The 21,777-nt window shown below is 39.9% G+C and overlaps 1 long non-coding RNA gene across 2 annotated transcripts in view; it reads right to left on the bottom strand.

Moving 5' to 3' along the window:
* LOC113607516 (uncharacterized) overlaps positions 1-19,743 on the bottom strand; it is a 78,009-nt gene extending 58,266 nt beyond the window's left edge. The window contains exons 1-2 of one of the 2 annotated variants that reach the window (XR_003427979.1): positions 19,653-19,743; positions 18,316-18,466 (exon numbers count right to left, since the gene is read on the bottom strand). This is a non-coding gene — a long non-coding RNA (uncharacterized LOC113607516). Of the gene's footprint in view, positions 1-18,315 lie in introns of both variants that reach the window. The other variant, XR_003427977.1, reaches the window with a different exon arrangement.
* Positions 19,744-21,777: the final 2,034 nt, after the last annotated feature.

The raw sequence follows: 21,777 nt of genomic DNA on the forward strand, positions 1-21,777 counted from the left end.
ATTTCCTTCTTTATGCTGACTTTGGGCTTAGTCTGTTATTCTTTTTCTAGCTCCTTGAAGTGTAGTTAGGTTGTTTATTTGAGATCTTTCCTCTTTTTTAATGTATTTATCACTATGAACTTTCTTCTTAGTATTTCTTTTGCTGCATCCCATAAGTTTTGGTATATTATTTACATTTTTGTTTACCTTGAGGTATTTCTAATTTCCTTTTTTGGTTTCTTCTTTGGCCAAAAGGCTGTCCAAGAATGTGCTGTTTAATTTCCACATACAGGTATCCCCAACTTTTTGAAAGTTCGCTTTACACCACTTCACTTTTATGAAAGACTTACATTAGTACTTGTTTTCACTAACCTAAAGAAATCTGAAGGGGGTTTTCACTTTTACAAAAACAAAAAAACGTAAAGTGAAAATAGCATTCAGCATTTGTTTTTCAGTGAGCCATTACAGAGGCAGTGTGCACCCCAAGCAGTGAGAGAGGCACCACAAAACTTCTTCCCTATAAACTTTATTCAGCATCTTGACATCAAACTACCACAGCTTTGAACTGTGCCTGTGGGCATCTGTGCTTTAATTTATTTTGTGCATCCATTATCAAGATGTGTCCTAAGGTAACTGCTTCTTCACTTTACACCATTCTGGCTTACAAAAGGTTTCATAGGAACACTATAGTTTCAGATAGTGAGGGAAACTTGTATTTGTGAATTTTCCAGTTTTCCTTCCACTATTGATTGCTGGTTTCATTCCATTGTGGTCAGAAAAGAAACTTGACACAATTTCAATTTTCTTAAATTTGCTAAGACTTGTTTTGTGACCTAACATGCGATCTATCCTGGAGAAAGAAAATCTGTGTGCACTTAAGAATGTGTATTCTGCTGCTTTGGGTAGAATGTTCTGTATATGTCTATTAGTTTCATTTGTCATAGTGTTGTTCAACTCTTCTGTTTCCTTACTGATTTTCTATCTGGATGTTCTATCCATTATTGAAAATGGGATACTGAAGTCTCCTATGATTACTGTATTGCTGTTTATTTCTCCCTTCATTTCTGCCAATGTTTTCTTTATATAGTAAGGTGCTCTGATGTTGGATGCATATATATTTATAACTGTTATATCTTCCTAGTGGATTGACCCTTTAATCATTATATAATATCCTTTGTCTCTTGTGACAGTTGACTTAAAGTCTATTTTTTCTGATATATGTATAGCACCCCACCACCACCACCACCACCCTCTTTTGGTTACCATTTGCATGGAATACTCTTTCCTTCCCTTCATTTTCAGCCTTAAAGTGACTTTCTTGTACATAGACATAGCTGAGTCTTTCTTTTTTTAATGCATTTAGCTACTCTGTGCCATTTACATTTAAAATAATTATTAATAGGGGAAAATATACTATTGCCATTTGTTAGCTGTTAGTCCTGTAATTCTTTTGTCTGTTTTTTCCTCTCTTTTTGTCTTCCTTTGTATTTGGATTTTTTGTATTGGTATGCCATGATTCTTTTCTCTTTTTTTCTGTAACTTCTATAGGAATTTTTTTTCTGTGTGTAGTTACCTTGGTGCTTACGTAAAATATCTTACAGTGGATTCTTGGGGGCATTATAGGAAGGCCAGGGAGATCAGGAGAGGCAGGTGCGAGGAGCCATCTGGGAGAAGTGAGAGAGGAGCAGAAGGCATCTGCTCCACCCATTGGGGCCCTGGGGGCCTGCTGAGCTATGAGGCCAGCCCCCCTGACCTCCAAGGCCCTCCCCTCTGGCCACCCTGGTCCTGAGGGCATAGAAGGGAGGCCGGGGAGATCAGGAGAGGCAAGCAGGAGGGGCCCTCTCAGACTGGAGGAGCAGGAGAGGAGAGGAGGGCATTTGCCCTGCCCACTCGAGCCCAGGAAGCCTGCTGGGCTCCCAGGTGAGGTCCCCTGCCCTCTGAGACCAGGGGTGGGGGGCACACCTGAGCCCCTTCTGTTCCTTGAGCCTAAGCCCCACCCCCACAGCCCCCAGGGCCTTTTCCAGCCCTGTGGGTCCTAAGCATAGGCCCCTCCCACTGCCCAAAACTTGCCCTTGCTTAGGCCCCGCCCTCCACAGCCAAGCCCTTCCCCCCCCCCAATTATTTTTTCTTTTCCCTCCTCTTTCTTACTATTGTGGTACTGATATACCTTCCAGTTGTTGATTCATCTATATTTTTATATTGTTTCTAACATATCTGCTAGTTTCCTAGCCTAATTTTATTTTTTACTTTGTTATTGTTCTCTTTTATTTTTTATTTATTTACTTTTTGGCCACCCCACATAGTTTGCAGGACCTTGGCTCATGAGCCAGGGGTCAGGCTGAAGCTCCTGCAGTGGAAGCTCCAAGTCCAAACCACTGGACTAACAGAGAACCTCAGACCCCAGGGAATATTCATCAGAGTGAGGTCTCACAGAGTTCCTCATCTCAGCACCAAGACCCAGCTCTACCCTACCCAACAGCCTACAAACTCCAGCACTGGAAGCCTCAGGCCAAACAACCAGTAAGACAGGAACATAATCCCACTCATTAAAAAAAAAAAAAATGTCACAGATGAAGGAGCAAGGTAAAACCTACTAGACCAAATAAATGAAGAGGAAATAGGTAATCTACGTGAAAAAAGCATTCAGAGTAATGATAGCAGAGATGATCCAGAATCTCGGAAATAGAATGGTAGCATGGATTGAGAAAATACAAGAAATGTTTAACAAAGGTCTAGAAGAACAAAAGAAAAACAGAGATGAACACCACAATAACTGAAATGAAAAATACACCAGAAGAAATCAGTAACAGAATAACTGAGGCAGAAGAATGAGTAAGTGAGCTGGAAGACAAAATGGTGGAAATAACTGCCAAGGAGCAGAATAAAGAAAAAAGAATGAAAAGAATTGAAGACAATCTCAGAGACCTCTGGGACAACACTTAATGCACCAACATTCAAGTTACAGGGGTCCCAGAAAAAGAAGAGAAAAAGAAAGGGTCTGAGAAAATATTTGAAGAGATTATAGTGGAAAACTTCCCTAACATGAGAAAGGAAATAGTCACCCAAGTCCAGGAAGCACAGGGAGTCCTAAACAGCAGAAACCGTAGGAAAAACACACCAAGACACATATTAATCAAACTAACAAAAATTAAACACAAAGAAAAAATATTAAAAGCAGCAAGGGAAAAACAACAAATAACATACAAAGGAATCCCCATAAGGTTATCAGCTGATTTTTCAGTGGAAACTCTGCAGGCCAGAAGGGAGTGGCAGGATATACTTAAAGTGATGAAAGAGAAAAACCTACAACCAAGATTACTCTACCCAGCAAGAATCTCATTCAGATTCGATGGACAAGTCAAAAGCTTTTCAGACAAGCAAAAGCTAAGAGAATTCAGCACCACCAAACCAGCTTTACAATAAATGCTAACGAAACTTCTCTAGGTGGGAAACACAAGAGAAGAAAAACATCCACAAAAACAAACCCAAAACAATTAAGAAAATGGTAATAGGAACATACATACCAATAATAACCTTGAATGTAAATGGATTAAATGCCCCAACCAAAAGACAGAGACTGGCTAAACAGATACAAAAACAAGGCCCATATAAGTGCTGTCTACAAGAGACCCACTTCAGACCTAGGGACACATACAGACTGAAAGTGAAGGGATGGAAAAAGATATTCCATGCAAATGGAAATCAAAAGAAAGCTGGAGTAGCAACACTTGTATCAGATAAAATAGACTTTAAAATAAAGACTGTTACAAGAGATAAGGAGGGACACTACATAGTGATCAAGGGATCAATCCAAGTAGAAGATAAAACAGTTATAAATGTTTATGCACCCAACATAGGAGCACCTCAATACATAAGGCAAATGCTAACAGCCATGAAAGGAGAAATCGACAGTAACACAATAGTAGGGGACTTTGACACCTCACTTACACCAATGGACAGATCATCCAAACAGAAAATAAATAAGGAAACACAAGATTTAAACGACACAATAGACCTAATAGATTTAATTGATATTTATAGAACATTCCACCCAAAAGTGGCAGAATATACTTTCTTCTGAAGTGCACATGGAACATTCTCCAGGATAGATCACATCTTGGGTCACAAATCAAGCCTCAGAAAATTGAAGAAAAATGAAGTAGCATCAAGCATCTTTTCTGACCACAACACTATGAGATTGGAAATCAATTACAGGAAAAAAAAAAACTGTAAAAACCACAAATAAATGGAGGCTAAACAGTGCACTACTAAATAACCAAGAGATCACTGAAGAAATCAAAGAATAGATAAAAAATGCAGAGAAATAAATGAAAATGAGAACATAACAACCCAAAACCTGTGGGACACAGCAAAAGCAGTTCTAAGAGGGAAGTTTATAGCAATTCAATCTCACCTCAAGAAACAAGAAAAATCTCAAATAAACAATCTAACCCTACAGTTAAAACAACTAGAGAAAGAAGAACAAGGAAAACCCAAACTCAGTAGAAGGAAAGATCAGAGCAGAAATAAATGAAATAGACACAAAGAAAACAATAGCAAAGATCAATAAACGAAAAGCTGGCTCTTTGAGAAGGTAAACAAAATTGATAAACCCTTAGCCAGACTCATCAAGAAGAAAATGGAGAGGATGCAAATCAATAAAATTAGAAATGAAAAAGGAGAAATCACAACTGACACTGCAGAAATACAAAGGATTATAAGAGACTACTACAAACAACTATATGCCAATAAAATGGACAACCATGAAAAAATGGACAAATTCTTGGAAAGGTACAATTTTCCAAGACTGAATCAGGAAGAATTAGAAAATATAAACAGACCTATCACAAGTAATGAAATTGAAACCATAATTTAAAATCTTCCAACAAACAAAAGTCCAGGACCAGATGGCTTCACAGCCGAATTCTATCAAACATTTAGAGAAGAGCTAACACCAATCCTTCTCAAACTCTTCCAAAAAATTTCAGAGGAGGAATACTCCAAAATTCATTCTGCAAAGCCACCATCACCCTGATACCAAAACCAAAGATATCACAAAAGAAGAAAATTATAGACCAATATCACTGATGAACACAAATGCAAAAATCCTGAACAAAATACTAGCAAACAGAATCCAACAGCGCATTAAAAGGATCATACACCATGATCAAGTGGGATTTATCCCAGGGATGCAAGGATTCTTCAATATATGCAAATCAATCAGTGTGATACACCGCATTCACAAATTAAGGAATAAAAACCATATGATCATCTCAATCGATGCAGAAAAGCTTTTGACAAAATTCAACACTCAGTTATGATAAAAACTCTCCAGAAAATGGGCATAGAGGGAACCTACCTCAACCTAATAAAGGCCATATATGACAAACCCATAGCAAGCATCATACTCAATGATGAAAAACTGCAAGCATTTCTACTAAGATGAGGACAAGGATGTCCACTCCCGCCACTCTTATTCAACATAGTTTTGGAAGTCCTAACCAGAGCAATCAGAGAAGAAAAAGAAATAAAAGGAATACAAATTGGAAAAGAAGAAGTAAAACTGTCACTGTTTGCTGGTGACATGACAGTATACATAGAAAATCCTAAAGATGCCACCAGAAAACTACTAGAACTAATCAATGAATTTGGTAAGGTTGCAGAATACAAAATTAATGCACATACATCTCTGGCATTCCTATACACCAACAAGGAAAAATCAGAAAGAGAAATGAAGGAAACATTCCCATTTACCATTGCAACAAAAAGAATAAAATACCTAGGAATAAATCTGCCTAATGGGGTGAAAGACTTGTACTCAGAAAACTATAAAACACCGATGAAAGAAATCAAAGATGACATAAAGAGATGGAGAAATATACCATGTCCTTGGATTGGAAGAATCAATATTGTGAAAATGACTATACTACCCAAAGCACTCTACAGATTCAGTGCAATCCCTATCAAATTACCAATGGCATTCTTCACAGAATTAGAACAAAAAATTTACAATTCGTATGTAAACACAAAAGACACCGAATAGCCAAAGCAATCTTGAGAAAGAAAAACGGAGTTAGAGGAATCAGGCTCCCTGACTTCAAACTATACCACAAGGCTACAGTAATCAAGACAGTATGGTACTGGTACAAAAACAGAAATATGGATCAATGGTAAGGGACAGAATGTCCAGAGATAAACCCACGCACAAATGGGCACCTAATTTATGACAAAGGAGGCAAGAACATACAATGGAGAAACGGCAGCCTCTTCAGTAAGTGGTACTGGGAAAACTGGACAGCTACATGTAAAAGAATGAAATTAGGACACTACCTAACACCATACACACACACAAAAAAACTCCAAATGGATTAAAGACTTAAATGTAAGACCAGATACTATAAAACTTTTAGAGGAAACATATACCACAGAAAGATCTTTGACATAAACCACAGCAAGATCATTTTTGACCCACCTCCTAGAGTAACAGAAATAAAAACAAAAATAAACATATGGGACTTAATTAAACTTAAAAGCTTTTGCACAGCATAGAGAAGCCAAGAAGAGCACCTTCAGAATGGAAGAAAATAATTGCAAATGAAACAACAGACAAAGGATTAATCTCCAAAATATACAAAGAGCTTATGGGGCTCAATACCAAAAACCAAACAATCCAGTTAAGAAATGGGCGGAACACCTAAACAGACGTTTCACCAAGGAAGACATACAGATGGCCAAGAGGCACATGAAAAGATGTTCAACATCGCTAATTATTAGAGGAATGCAATCAAAACTACAATGAGGTATCACCTCATGCTGGTCAGAATGGCCATTATCAAAAAAGCTAGAAACAATAAATGCTGGAAAGAGTGTGGTGAAAAGGGAACCCTCCTACACTGTTGGTGGGAATGTAAATTGATACAACCACTATGGAAAACAGTATGGAGGTTCCTTAAAAAACTAAAAATAGAATTACCATATGACCCAGCAATCCCACTACTGTGCATATACCCTGAGAAAACCATAATTCAAAAAGAGCCATGTACCACAATGTTCATTGCAGCTCTATTTACAATAGCCAGGACATGGAACCAACCTAAATGGCCATCAACAGATGACTGGATAAAGAAGATGTGGCACATATATACAATGGAATATTACTCAGCCATAAAAAGAAACTAAATTGAGTTACTTGTAGTGAAGTGGATGGACCTAGAGTCTGTCATACAGAGTGAAGTAAGTCAGAAAGAGAAAAACAAATACCATATGCTAACACATATATATGGAATCTAAAAAAAAAAATGGTACTGATGAACCTAGTTGCAGGGCAGAAATAAAGAGGTGGACATAGAGAATGGACTTGAGGACATGGCGTGGGAGGGGGAAGCTGGGGCAAAGTGAGAGTAGCATCGACATATATACACTACCGAATGTAAAATAGTTGGCTGGTGGGAAGCAGCAGCATAGCACAGTGAGATCGGCTCAGTGCTTTGCCATGACCTAGAGGGATGGGATCGGGGGATGGGAGGGAGGCTTAAGAGGGACGGAATATGGGGACATGTGTATGCATATGGCTGATTTGCTCCGTTGTGCAACAGAAACTAACAGAGTATTGTGAAGCAATTATACTCCAATAAAGATCTAATAAAAAAAATTTTTAAATCACAGTAGCATACTACTGGTCACACTTTATGAGAAAAATATTTCTGTCAGAACAAAAAAGTTAAAAAATTAAAAAATAAAGGTGATAACAACTTAAGTTCAATCACATACAAAAACTGCATAATTTAACATCTCCCACACACACTTTATGTTATTGTTGTCACAATTTATATCTAAGTATCTTTATTATTTTTTACATTTATTACATTTACATTTATGTTTACCACAGTTTCATACTTTCTTATGCTATTATGTTGCTATTTAGCACACTTTCATTTCAACTTGAAGAATTCCCTTTAGCATTTCTTGTAAGGTAGGTCTAGAAGTCATGAGTTCCCTCAGCTTTTATTTGGGAAAATCTTTAGCTCTCCTTCATTTCTAAAGCACAGTTTTGCTGAACAGAGTATTCTTGGTTGGCTTTCTTTTTTTTCTTTCAGCATTTTGAATATATCATTCTACTCTCTTTTGGCCTGCAAGGTTTCTGCTGAAAAATCCACTGACAGTCTTATATGTGACAAGTTACTTTTTTCTTATTGCTTTCAAAATTCTCTTTGTCTCTGACTTTTGACAATTTGATTACAATGTGTCTCAGTGTGGATTTCTTTGGGTTTATCTTAATCTTTTTTTTGGGGGGGCAGGGTGCTTCTTGGATCTGGACATCCATTTCCTTCCCCAGATTTGGGAAGTTTTCAGATATTATTTCTTTTAATAAGCTTTCTGGTCCTTTCTCTCCCCATCTCTTCTCTTTCTGGGACTCTCATAATGTGTATATTAATCTATTTGATTATCCTATAAGTCCCTAAGCCCCTTAAGCTTTCTTCACTCTCTTTCATTCTTTTTTTCCTCCTCTGACTGAATTATTTCCAATAATGACCTGTCTTTGAGTTTGTTGATCCTTTCTTCTGCTCTTGAACCCCTCTAGTGAATTTTTCAGTTCAATCATTGTGTTTTTCTGTTCCATGATTTCTGTTTGGTACTTTCAAATATTTTCTGTGTCTTTGCTGAAACTCTCACGTTGTTCATGCATTTTTCTCCTGACCTCAGTAAGCATCATTAATGAAAGTTATTCTGGATTCTCTGTCAGGTAAATATATAACTCCATTTAGTTAGGGTTGGTTTCTGGAGATTTATCTTGCTCCTTTGTTTGGAAAACCTTTGCCTAATTCTTCATTTTCCTTGTCTCTCTATATTGGTGTATGTGCATGTAGCAATTGTATCTATTAGCCCAAACCACAGCCTATCTCCATTCTCTCCTAAGCAGTTGGTTGCATCAGATCTATCAGAGTTCCAAGACTGGCAAGACAGATTCTAGCTCTTTGATCAACCCCAGAGAAGTTGGTTCTCTGTACACATGGATCTACTCTTTCCCTCCCAAGGGGTAGATGAGAGCTAGAATATTTCATCTGTTCACTCTATGCTGAGGAGGAAAAAGGATCTATGACATCTACCAGCCCAAGCCTCTGTCTCTATTCTCCATCGGGTAGCTAGACTGTACCAGACCCCCCCGAGTTCCAAGACCTGCAAAACAGAAGCCAGTCCTCTGGGGAGCCCCCTTTGAAAAGCTGGGGTGCTGGATACACAAACCAGTGCCTTCCCTTTCCTGGGAGAAGTTGGGAGCTATGGGGTCTCTTCCTGATTATATGGCACTATGCTGGGGGCAGGGATGATGGTGAGAAGGTGTCCTGAATCTCCCTATTGGCTTAGGTGAGCCTGGTTTTGCACTCAGCCAGGGTACAAGAGCCTTTCATTTAATTTCTGGATTTCTCACAAAGTGAATTTGTTCATGAACTGTTGCTGAATTGGTGTGTTTGTTTGCAGGGGAAGAAGGGTCCAGGGCTTCCTACTTCGCCATCTTGCTGATGTCACTCCTGAAAATTTTTAATGTATAGATTTTTCTGAAGTCATAATAGTTTGCTAAATTTGGGGAAAACTTTACAAAGGAAAAAGCTCTTTAAAATCTGTGACATTTTCTCACTTACAAAGATTATTTCTAAATTTATGAGTTATAGTTACAGGAATATGTCAATCAGTACTTCAGAGATCATTGTTTATAAGTCATATTAAATTTGCAAAAAACATTTTTCTATTTTTAAAGAGAGCCAAAAATTAATAGTAGTCATGAAAAATAAAAAAACTGGCTAGATATGTTTTTATAGCAATGCTAAATGTAGATATAACTGTGAAGAAATATTATTTCATTGAATCTCCATTTAATATATAGTAATTTACTTCAGGTGAGAATAAAAATGTTACCAAGGACTCTATCGGACTACCGTGGCATTTTCCAGGCTTCAATTTCAAACATTTCTAGACTCTCCTAAAGACAACAGAAATGCTAGCACAGTAATAACGGGCCTGTAAGTGGCAGGCAGGCAGTTTATTACTTTGAAAAATAATCTTATTAATAAGCTTCCTGGAAAAGAACAGTTAATAATACTATACAAACAGAAGTCTACTTTTAAGGTTTTGAATTTTAGGATGTCAGTGATTTAGCTATTTATGTGTAAATAAACATATTCTACTGGACACAAAAGAGATAATAGCACAAAAATTTATCTTTCTAAAGGTTAGCTCAAAATCTATTTTAAAAATATATTTCTTATGCAAATCAAAACTACAATGAAGTATCACCTCACACAGGTCAGAATGGCCATCTTAAAAAGTCTACAAATAGGGCTTCCCTGGTGGTGCAGTGGTTGAGAGTTCGCCTGCCAATGCAGGGGACATGGGTTCGTGCCCCGGTCTGGGATGATCCCACATGCCACGGAGCAGCTGGGTCCGTGAGCCATGGCCGATGAGCCTGCACGTCCGGAGCCCGTGCTCCGCAGCGGGAGAGGCCACAACAGTGAGAAGCCTGCGTACCGCCAAAAACAACAACAACAACAACAAAAAAAGTCTACAAATAGAAAACTAAACATCTATATGTAAAAGAATGAAATTAGAGCATTCTCTAACATCATACCCAAAAATAAACTCAAACTGGATTAAAGACCTAAACGTGGACTTCCCTGGTTGTGCAGTGGTTAAGAATCCACCTGCCAGTGCAGGGGACATGGTTTGATCCCTGGTCCAGGAAGATCCCACATGCCGTGGAGCAACTAAGTCCGTGTGCCACAACTACTGAGCCTGTGCTCTAGAGCCCACGAGCCACAACTACTGAGCCCACACGCCACAACTACTGTAGCCCGCGTACCTAGAGCCCACGCTCCACAAAAAGAGAAGCCACTGCAATGAGAAGCCTGCACACCACAACGAAGAGTAGCCCCTGCTTGCCGCAACTACAGAAAGCTCACACATAGCAACAAAGACCCAGTGCAGCAATGAGGCCCAATGAAGCCAAAAATAAATAAATAAAATTTTTTTAAAAAGACATAAATGTAAGACCAGATACTATAAGACTCCTAGAGGAAAACACAGGCAGAACACTCTTTGACATAAATCACAAAAATATTTTTTTGGATCCATCTCCTAAAGTAATGGAAATAAAAGCAAAAATAAACAAATGGAACCTAATTAAACTTAAAAGCTTTTGCTCAGCAAAGGAAACCATAGACAAAATGAAAAGATAACCTATAGACTGGGAGAAAATATTTGCAAATGACGTGAACAAGGGATTAATTTCCAAAATATGCAAACAATTCATACTGCTTAATATCAATAAAACAAACAACCCAATCAAAAACTGGGCAGAATACCTAAATAGACATTTCTCCAAAGAAGACATACAGATGGCCAACAGACACATGAAAAGATGCTCAATATCGTTATTAGAGAAATGCAAATCAAAACTACAATGCAGTATCACCTCACACCAGTCAGAATGGCCATCAAAAAGTCTACAAATAATTAATGCTGGAGAGGGTGTGGAGAAAAGGGAACCCTCCTACACTGTGTTGGTGGGAATGAAAATTGGTGCAGCCACTATGGAGACCAGTATGGAGCTTCCTTATAAAACTAAAAATAGAGTTACTATATGATCCAGCTATTCCACTCCAGGGCATATATCTGGAAAAGACAAAAACTCTAATTCGAAAATATGCATGCACCCCAATGTTCATAGCAGCACTATTTACAATAGCCAAGACATGGAATCAAGCCAAATGTCCATTAACAGATGAATGCATAAAGAAGATGTGGTGTGTGTGTGTGTGTGTGTGTGTGTGTGTGTGTGTGTGTGTATATATATATTCATATATATACACACACACAATGGAATATTACTCAGCCATAAAAAGAAGGAAATAGTGCCATTTGCAGCAACATGGATGAACCCAGAGATAATCATACTAAATGAAGTCAAACAGAGAAAGACAAATATTACATGATATCACTTACATGTGGAATCTAAAATATGATACAAATGAACTTATTTACAAAACAAAAACAGACTCACAGACATAGAAAACAAACTTATGGTACCAAAGGGGAAGGTAGTTGAGGGATAAATTAGGACTTTGGGATTAACAGATACACACTAGTATATATAAAATAGATAGGGACTTTCCTGGTGGTCCAGTGGCTAAGACTCCACGCTCCCAGCGCAGGGGGCCCTGGTTTGATCCCTGGTCAGAGACTAGATCCCGTATGTCGCAACAAAGACCAGTGCAGCCAAATAAATAAATAAATATATTTTTTAAGATATTTAAAATAGATAAACAACAAGGACCTACTATATAGCACAGGGAACTATATTCAATATCTTGTAATAACCTATAGTGGAAAAGAATCCGAAAAAGAATATACATATCACTAAATCACTTCACTGTACACCTGAAACTAACACAACTATAGTCAACTATATACCTCAATGAAAAAAATTTTTTAAAGAATTAGGCTATGAGCAAGACACTGTGCCAAGTGCTTTAATCTCAAATTCTCCCTCACAGAGGGTTTTTTTTTTTTTTTTTTTTTTTTTTTTTTTTTTGTGGTACGCGGGCCTCTCACTGTTGTGGCCTCTCCCGTTGCGGAGCACAGGCTCCGGACTCGCAGACTCGGCGGCCATGGCCCACGGGCCTAGCTGCTCCGCGGCATGTGGGATCTTCCCGGACCGGGGCACGAACCCGTGTCCCCTGCATCGGCAGGCGGACTCTCAACCACTGCGCCACCAGGGAAGCCCCCTCATAGAGTTTTAATGAGACATGTATTTTGTTTCATTTTTTTTATTCTGACTTTTATAGATAGGAAAACCAATGTTAAGAGAAATGAATTTGCCTGAAGTTTTATAGCTAAATGACAAAGGCAGTATTCAAATTTAGATCCAACTCTAAAACCTAGGTTTTTAAATGAGTTTTAAGTTTTAATCTAGTATTAACAATACTCTCAAAATTTACTTGAGAAAATCCAAGTCATTCTCAGATCACTCTCTGCTCAGCTTGAAACCATCCAAGTGAAAGTAAAATTTCATCCATTTAACAAATATTTCAGCTTCTTTTCTATGGAAGAGATGGTAATAAACAAATGAAGATGACATGGTCCTTGCCGTTGCTTATTTCAGGTGGGCAGAAACAATATTCCACTTTTAATATTCACTGAAAAGACTAAAATACAAGCTTGCAAGAGAAAATGTCTTAAGGATTTAGGCACATCAGGATATTTGGGGAGATGGACATAGAGTGAAGAAAAGTAAACATACATCAGGGAGATGGACTAAAACACAATAAAATCAGTCCTTTATGTTTTGTTTGTAACACTTCTACTCAATCATTTTAGAGTAATATATTCAAAATCTTAGGTTTGTTTCCATTATATTTTCCTTCCCACTAAAGTTATCATCCAGCTTACAATAATGACCCCCAAACCAGTGTACCAGCTATGTTTTTTAAAGTCTTATTTCATTAATTTACTTTTAAATTCTATTTTCAGGAAAATGATTGACTACAACAGGCACAAGTCAGCTTTCTGGGGTGGCGGAAATGTTCTGCCTTTACTGTGGAAATGATTATATGACTGTGTCAAAATTCATAGGTTTTATACCTAAAATGATGAATTTTACTACATGTAAATTACCTCAGTACACACCCGACTTAAAAAACAAGCCTGAACTCTTAACTACCCAGCTAAAAATAAAACAAAATTTAAAACACAATTTACAATTTAGGTTACAAGACCAATTTTATTTTTATAAGTAAAGCAGGTCTAGTAAGTTTTTGTATTTATTTATAATGCTAATAATCCAATGTTATATAATTCAATAAATATATCAATATTTTAAAATAGGATATTAAAATGTTATTTTTTAAAAAATAAGGATTTGGATTGTAAAACATTTATTATAACCATAATGTTGTTAAAGCAATGCTATTTTTTTTAAAATCTCAGAAAATAACAATCTAAGTCTCTTAAAAATTTCAAAGATTTAAACTTCCAGAATACTACCATAAATCCTGCTTTCATAGTATGCTGAAAACTCCTCATTTAATACTTAAGGACAAAAAATTACCAGATAGCTTCATTACTTGATAGATTCAACTGCGTTCTAAAACATAATTGTAGCTCAGCTTCCAAAAAGGCAAAGAAAAAGAAATGATTGTTTTCAACAAAACTGGGTTTTAAAAAAACACTATTAAGAACACAGAAAAGGGTAATTAAGTGATGTCTCTTCTTTATTAAAGCTTCAATAGAAGCAAATACACCCAATAAACTATTTACAAAGGACCCAGCCTCAGAATTGTTTTAGAGACCAAAGTCACTTCCCTGCCACTGGAATTTGGCTTGTAAAAATAGTACCAAATTACACATCAAACTTCTCAGATTTTTATGATTCCTACTTTAATACCCTCTGTTTTTATTCTCCCAGACATACCAAAGGCCACCAGGTCAATTTAAATTAGGAGAGGTAATGTAATTCCAAGCCCTGGAAAACCTAGAAGTAATATACTGTTTAACAAGAAGAGTTCTCTTGCCTTGATTAAAGTAATATATCTGTGGCAGATGTCAATTGTCAATCAAAAAATACATACCTGATTTTTTTCTAATATGGGAGAGGAATGTGTTTTTATTTGTGGCTTTGATCAAAATACCCTTTTAAGTGTGTTGTGCTTAGTAAATTAACTTTTGGAAGAATGAACTATCCCCTAAATGATAATATGTGACAACTCTCTGTAACAACCGCCCTCTCTCAAAGCAGCTCATCTTCCAAAATCGATCTTAAAATTTTCAGTTTTAAAAGCTTGTCAGGCTTGACTGTATCTCTTGAATGTCAATAAAAATCTGATTTTGTCCATGTGTTTTTTTGAATGTTTTCTAATGTTTTTATCTTAATAATACGTAACAATGAAAAACAGCATAAATATCTATGAGACAGAAAGTATGCAAAGCATTACTTTGTTAGGAATGACTATCTGGATATTAAAGGACAATTAACTTGCTAAAAACAAATGCTCTGAAACTGTTCATGAAAAAATGCTGAAGGACTGGCATAATGATATCCACGATAACTGTATAAGATGTCCTAGGATGCAGGAGAACAGTGCCAATTAGGCAAAAATTACCCTAAGAATTTTTATTCTTTCTAAAATGGTAACCAAGTAAATAAATTTAATAAACAGTATTTATTAAAAGTACATAGATCATGGAAGTACTTTTAAATAAGCAATCTCTGGGATGTGGGTTCACAAGACTCAACCAGGTGAAATCCCTGCAGTGAGTTCCTGCTTTTGGGGGGAGGGGTAGAGGTTAGAGTTCTAAAATGACAGTGACAATGATGGCAGGAGTCAAGAGTAAACGATAAGAAAGGTTGGTCCTAAGGAGGGAGCTGAGAGGAGGGAAGGTCATGGGCTCGCTGGGCTGTACCATCAGGGCTTGGTGTCTTCAAAGATGTCAAGGAAGAGGATGAAGAAGGAGTCAGGTAAGACTTGCTAGTGTGGTGGGAATTAGTTCAGAGTTACATGCATAGAAAATCAGAACGCTTGGAGTATAATCAGGAGGCTGGGAAGTTATTGTAAGGAAGAAAATGGCTGTGTTGTGTGTGCTATTGGGAAAGGGATTCTGAGTTGGTTACTGATATTCAAACACCTGCACTAATTAGGTGTTCATCTGGTATGAGTGGGGTGAACTTTGATAGACATTCCAGGTGAGAGGGGAAAAGATCCAGGGTTAAAGCTACTTTGCGAAACCTAGAGTGGGAGGGAGACATTGTGAAATAACATTAAAAGCATGAGCTTTGGAAATCAAATGGATCTGAATGATAATTTATTTATTAACCAGATATTTGGTCAAATATTATTCTGGGCGTTTCTGTGAGGTGGGTTTTCAATGAGATTAACACTGAAATTGGTAGACGACTAAAGTAGATTGCCCTGTATAACGTAGGTGGCCCTCAGTCAGTTGAAGGCCTGAAGAGACAAAAAGGCTGACTCCTCGAGTAAGAGGGAATTCTTCCTGCCTCATGGCCTTCAAACTGGAACATCGGCTTTTTCCCGCCTTTTGAACCCAGAATGGAATAATACCTTTGGCTCTCCTGGGTCTCCAGATTGCAATTCACCCTGCAGATTTTGGGACTTGCCAACCTCCATAAGCAAATGAGCCAATTCCTTATATCCTTATAATAAATCTCTCTATATATGTATATATTATATATACACACACATATATCCACATCCTATTGGTTCTGTTTCTTTGGAGAACCCTAACACAACCTGGGTTCAAATCATGGCTGTTTCTTAATAACTATGTGGCCTTAAGCAAGCCCTTTAACCTCCCTGAGCCTATAAAATGGAAATAATTAAAAATCCATTTAGCACAGGATTGTAGCAAGGATTAACTGAAATAATTTCACAAAGCATTGAGCACAGTATCTGACACATAGTGATCAATAAATAGAACTTGTTGTCGACATTATTTTTATTATTATTACAGAAGGCTCTCTTTTGAGGAAAAAATGCAGGTAAAACAGGACCTAAAGATGTATTTTTGGTGAGGGTGGTAGGAACATGTGTAGGAATTGTCAAAGCTTTACCTAGTCAACAGCAAAGAGTCCCTTGTTCTTTCCTTCTAGTGTTCTCCCCTATTATCACGAAAGCTACTTCTCTGTTTCATCTCTCTCATGTAACTCTTTGTATGGGAAAATTCAGCTGAACCACTTTCTAAAACCCTAATTAAAATCTCATTAAAAGGGCTTCCCTGGTGGCGCAGTGGTTGCGAGTCCACCTGCCGATGCAGGGGACGCGGGTTCGTGCCCCGGTCTGGGAAGATCCCATATGCCGCGGAGCGCCTGGGCCCGTGAGCCATGGCTGCTGAGCCTGCGCGTCCGGAGCCTGTGCTCCGCAACGGGAGAGGCCACAACAGTGAGAGGCCCGCGTACAGCAAAAAAAAAAAAAAAATCTTGTTAAAAAATCTTCCAAATATACATCATTTTTTCTTGACTTAAACACAGTGGATGTAAAAATGTGGCCCTTCTGATTTAGGATGTCGCAGTGGTACTGAGTTTTTACAGAAAATACTAGTAATCACTGTAATGCATGATGTATTTTCAAAACTAAATCTCTCATAGCAATTTATTTTGCTGTCAGCCTTTCATAAAATTAAGTGTGGCATCAATTCCAGTTTACTAAGAGTTTTGGCTAGTAACGCTTTATTGTAAATATCCCCTCCTTTTGACAATTTTAAGGAAGAGAATAATATCTTCATTTTATATTCTTAAATCTTTTCTCAGGATAAGCATGAAATATCATTGTGCAGAAACTGATTCCATTTCAAATGTAAACATTTCATTTAGCAACCAGTCTTAACTATCCACAGATGCAGTGGAGGTTCTGAAATTCCCATTTTTTAAAAGAGTAAAGACTGGCCAATTCCTCTGTGAAAAGAACCTGACTGACTAATGCCAGTGTGTGGATTAGTTCTGGCCTGGAGAGCAGACAAAGTTCTATCATCTTGCATCTAAAACTACAGCACACTACTGAGATCCCAAAATAACTTAAGAGTCTGGTCGTTGGTTTTATTTGCCTTGGCTCCTTCCTCATGGGTGGTGGTGGTGGGACTGGGGGAGAGGTTAAGGTGGGCCTGGAAAAGAAGGGAACCATGTCCCCTACAGCAGCAATATAGGTCCACTGCCCAGTCCTCTCAACTATAAAAAAAAAAACTCTCCCTTCCCCAAATGGGCAATCTGGTTTGGAAAACTCACATTTACTCAATGAAACAAAACTACAAAAACTGTAGCTCTTACTACATGCTAGCCCTATTCTAGATGCTAGAGATACAAAGATAGATACTAGTTCATAGCCCCAAGAGTTTAGTCTAGTGGGAGAAACACGTAAGTGAACGATCACAGCACAGTGAACAACCGAATAACAGTTGTGACTCAAAGAAAGCAGGGACAACTTGGGGAAAGGGAAGACTTCACAGAAACGCTAACAGGCTGTCTTCAGGATGCAGGTGGTCCATTCGAAGGTTAGTATTTTTAAAGCAAGAACTCAATTTCCAGACTAAAAACCTTAATTTCTGAATGTGAAAACTTTACGTTCAGGTTCTTATAATCTATTATATACACACACAACAATAACCCACACAAAGGGAAATTAGCTCAGTTTGAGAACATGATTCATCATCATTCACACCTGCTCAATTTAAGTCCCTCCCCAAATACGCATTACACTGAGGAATATGTGGTAGCAACTCCCCAAAATTAGGACAGAGAGACTATTGTTGCTATAGAACAATATAAAACACTACACATACCTCTGGATGTATTCAGTTGTTGGATTGTAAACCGTTAGTCCTTTTTAAACTGTTAAGATGGATACCGAATAAGGAATAATGCCCTAAACTCTTGCAGTTTCCATATTTATATCTGAAAAATCTCCAATTTACCAAGGCCAATGTGGTATTTCTGGAAAAAAAAAATGAAAACTACACATTTGATTTATGGATTTCTGTCATTCATTCATGTCATAATGCTAAAAGCTACCTTTATTCCACAACTTTACACCATTTCTTTCTAAGAAAAGGGCATATGAAAAGGTTGTTTTTTTTAAGGTTATAGCCTTCAAAAACTTGCACTACAAATTTGAATGATCCAACAATTAGAAAATGTTCCCCTACTACCATCTGACATTCCCAGTTTATCATTCTATTTAATATTCTTTTGTAACATCTAACACCCTTCACCTAATAAGGTCAAAGGTTCCTTGAACACTGTTTTATAAGCTGCCTACACAGACAATCCCTGTGAAACCTGAGGATGCCACACCAACAGAATGCAGGTCACTGTGATACGTCAGACCGCTCTGCAAAGTCAAAATTGTAGTTCACTTTACGCTGACAGCTTCTTTCCATAACTCCCTCCCCGCCTCCGGCCTCCCCCCCGCCCCAAAGAACGGGAAAGTGTCGATTTTATAAGACGTCTGGCCCTGCTTCCTTTAAAACGAAGCTTTTATTTGATTCCTGGAAGGTCACCTCGGTACTCCCAGGGCTCAGGATGCAGCGCCTGTTTTGGGCGCTGTCTCCTCAACCGGTGACCTTCAGGCCTCTGTGCTTAGCCCGACCCCTGGACAGTCTTCACACCACCGAAGGCACCATCCCTACCACTGCCACTGATTCAGACACGGCGGCTCAGTGGGGGCCCGGCCGCCCCCCCCAAACCACTGTTGGCGACGCCGGACAAGCCCGGGGCCCCGCTCAGAAAGGCTGAGCGACCGCCCCACCGAGGTCACCTAGGACCGACGCCCCGATGGGCTCGGTCCACACCGCCTGCCCGAGCCCTCGCCGAGCCCCGCTCCTGTTCTGACTTCAGTCCACACCGCACCCCATCCACCAGGGAACTTTACAGAACCCTAGCCCTCTCTGGGAAGTCCCGAGTCGCATTTAGGAGGGAACCCCAATTCGTTTATTGAACGCCTACGGTGAGCTCAGGGCTGGGCTGGCACGCGGACGAGACCCTTCGCCCTGGCCTAAGGAAGCGCCGGCGTTCCAGCGGCTCGGGCCGGGACCCGTCCTCCACGAGGACCAACATTGGGGCAGCAAGGGACCGGGAAAACCGCGCCCCCAGCCCCCATGTCCCCTCTGCCCGCCTTTACCTCGCCGGACCCCACCAGGGCCGCCGGAGCTAAAATTAGAAACGAGCGCGACGCGCGCTCACGTGCACTCTGCGCAGCCGGGCCAGGGCCGCCGGCCGGGTGAGTCATGGCTCCGCCCCCACCCGCCGAGGACGCGCTGACGTCAGCCGCTTCCCCGAAAGGTGACGTAAGCGCGCCTCGGGAAGGCCGCTAGGCCGGCCGTAGAACGTTCACTGAGTTTCGATGCCTTAAAGGGACCAGTCCTCAGATCGTGAAAAACGTGGGGAGATGACCCCAATCACCCATCCGTAGAGTCGGAGCCCGTTTTATATCCCTTTCTACTGAGAAAAGTTGATTGTTGAGATAGGGATGAAAAAACGAGAGCAACTGAGCCTCATTGGAGGCTCCCAGAAGCCCCAGAACCTCCTCCTGGAAGCCCTCCTTGATTAACCAGAATCTGATCTTGACCCAAAAGTCAGGAAGTTTTCCGTGGCCCTTGACTTCCTACCCCTTCACTTATAGCCCCTGCCCATAGGCTTACACCTCTACTGATGAGAAAGGCTGTGGTTTGAATGTTTATTGATGTAATTCATCAACTTGGGCCAGCTTGGCCCTTTTGTCACTGTTTGTGACTCTATCCAAACTCTCTCATTAGTTGTGTGACCTGAAACAAGAAACTCTAGATGTGAAATTTGTGAACTGGTATCCAATCCTCCTTTTATGCCTATGTTGCCTGTGGAAGCTCCCAGAGGTAGGAACCCTGTCCAGTGCTTCATCATTCAGCACTATCGCATCCTCACAGGGAGCTAACAATTCACTGAGGTTTACTATGTGGCAGATATGTTCGTTATCCTCCCTCCCATATCTCCTCTCTGAGGTGGATGTTATTGTTCCCATTTTGCGAATGAGGAAGGAAATCAAGGCACAGCAGGGTTAAGTATGCCTCCCTAGGTTACACAGCTAAAGACTAGCAAACTGAAAGTCACTTCCAAGTCAGCTGTACTCCAAGTCAATGTTTCTGGTGATAAAGGTGAGCTGTGAAATGTATGTTTTGTTCTGGGTGTATTGAGTCCCATAGAACAGCTTTCACCCTTTAGTGCAATCCCAGTGCTTCTGAACAAGTAACTCACAAGTAACCCCTGCCTGAAGATGCCCAGAGCAGGAGGGCTGGGCCTCAAGGCCTGGCAGACAGTCAGGTGAGTGAGAAGGCACTCCCTCTCAAGTGCCTGTCCTGTACTTGCAGGACCCTGAGAGCAAGTGCCTCCTTCTTGAGGTTTTCGCCCTAGGCACCTCACTCACCGCACCCTAGTCCCAGCCCTGCCACACCCACCCTTGACTTTTTTCTCTCTTGAAACTAGAGAGGACATCCTGCTTACTGCGCCCTGGCCTGGCACACTAGTGGCCAGTTCTACCCAAGTGCAGAAGAAACCTTGTTTCTCCTCCATCATAATCCCCTCTCTATAAAGCAACAGAAAATTTCCTATTGGAACAGTATAGTCATGCCAAGAACAAATGAGATGACAACAGCTTCTTAAAGTTTTGAGCAAAATAATGCTGCCTGTGTACTGGAAATGAAGCCACTGTTACCTTCTGACAATCATTACTGGTCCTTGGCTGAGTGTCACAAGCCCATCCTCAGGCCACACCTGCCAGATCTACCAGGAGTACCTTCCTCCCCCCAGCTCACCCCTCAGTGACATTTAGAACTTACCCCTCTCCCCGCATCCTAGGGCTCCAGCCACCACCAAGCTCTCTTCTCTTTGTGTCCCCTGCGCCTTTCCCCTTGATCATGCTGTTGAAGTCACTGCCCACTGCTCTTCCTGTTCTCTAGGTTTCCTGGAGCCTGTGACCAAACACCTTGTGTGTGCTCCCATCGCAGCCTTGGCAGGAGATGGAAAAAACCACAGGCAGCCTCAGCTGTGGGCAGTGGCTTCTCCCTCTGTATTGGGTCTGGACGCACAGATAAGGAAGCTTAGAGCAGTATGAGACCTTCAGGCCAACCAGGCCAGCCCTTGTTTTACAACTAGGGGACTAAGGTCCAGGTGAGGTGATGTGCCTGCGGTCACATGGCCTGTTATGTAGAGTCCTAATCACTTGACTTCCAGCTCGCTGCTCTTCTCATGGATCACACCTCTGTTATGAGCCT

Source organism: Aethalodelphis obliquidens, unplaced genomic scaffold (assembly GCF_003676395.1).
Source record: "Aethalodelphis obliquidens isolate GAN/ISIS:26980383/991018 unplaced genomic scaffold, ASM367639v1 scaffold48, whole genome shotgun sequence".
Lineage (NCBI taxonomy): Eukaryota > Metazoa > Chordata > Mammalia > Artiodactyla > Delphinidae > Aethalodelphis > Aethalodelphis obliquidens.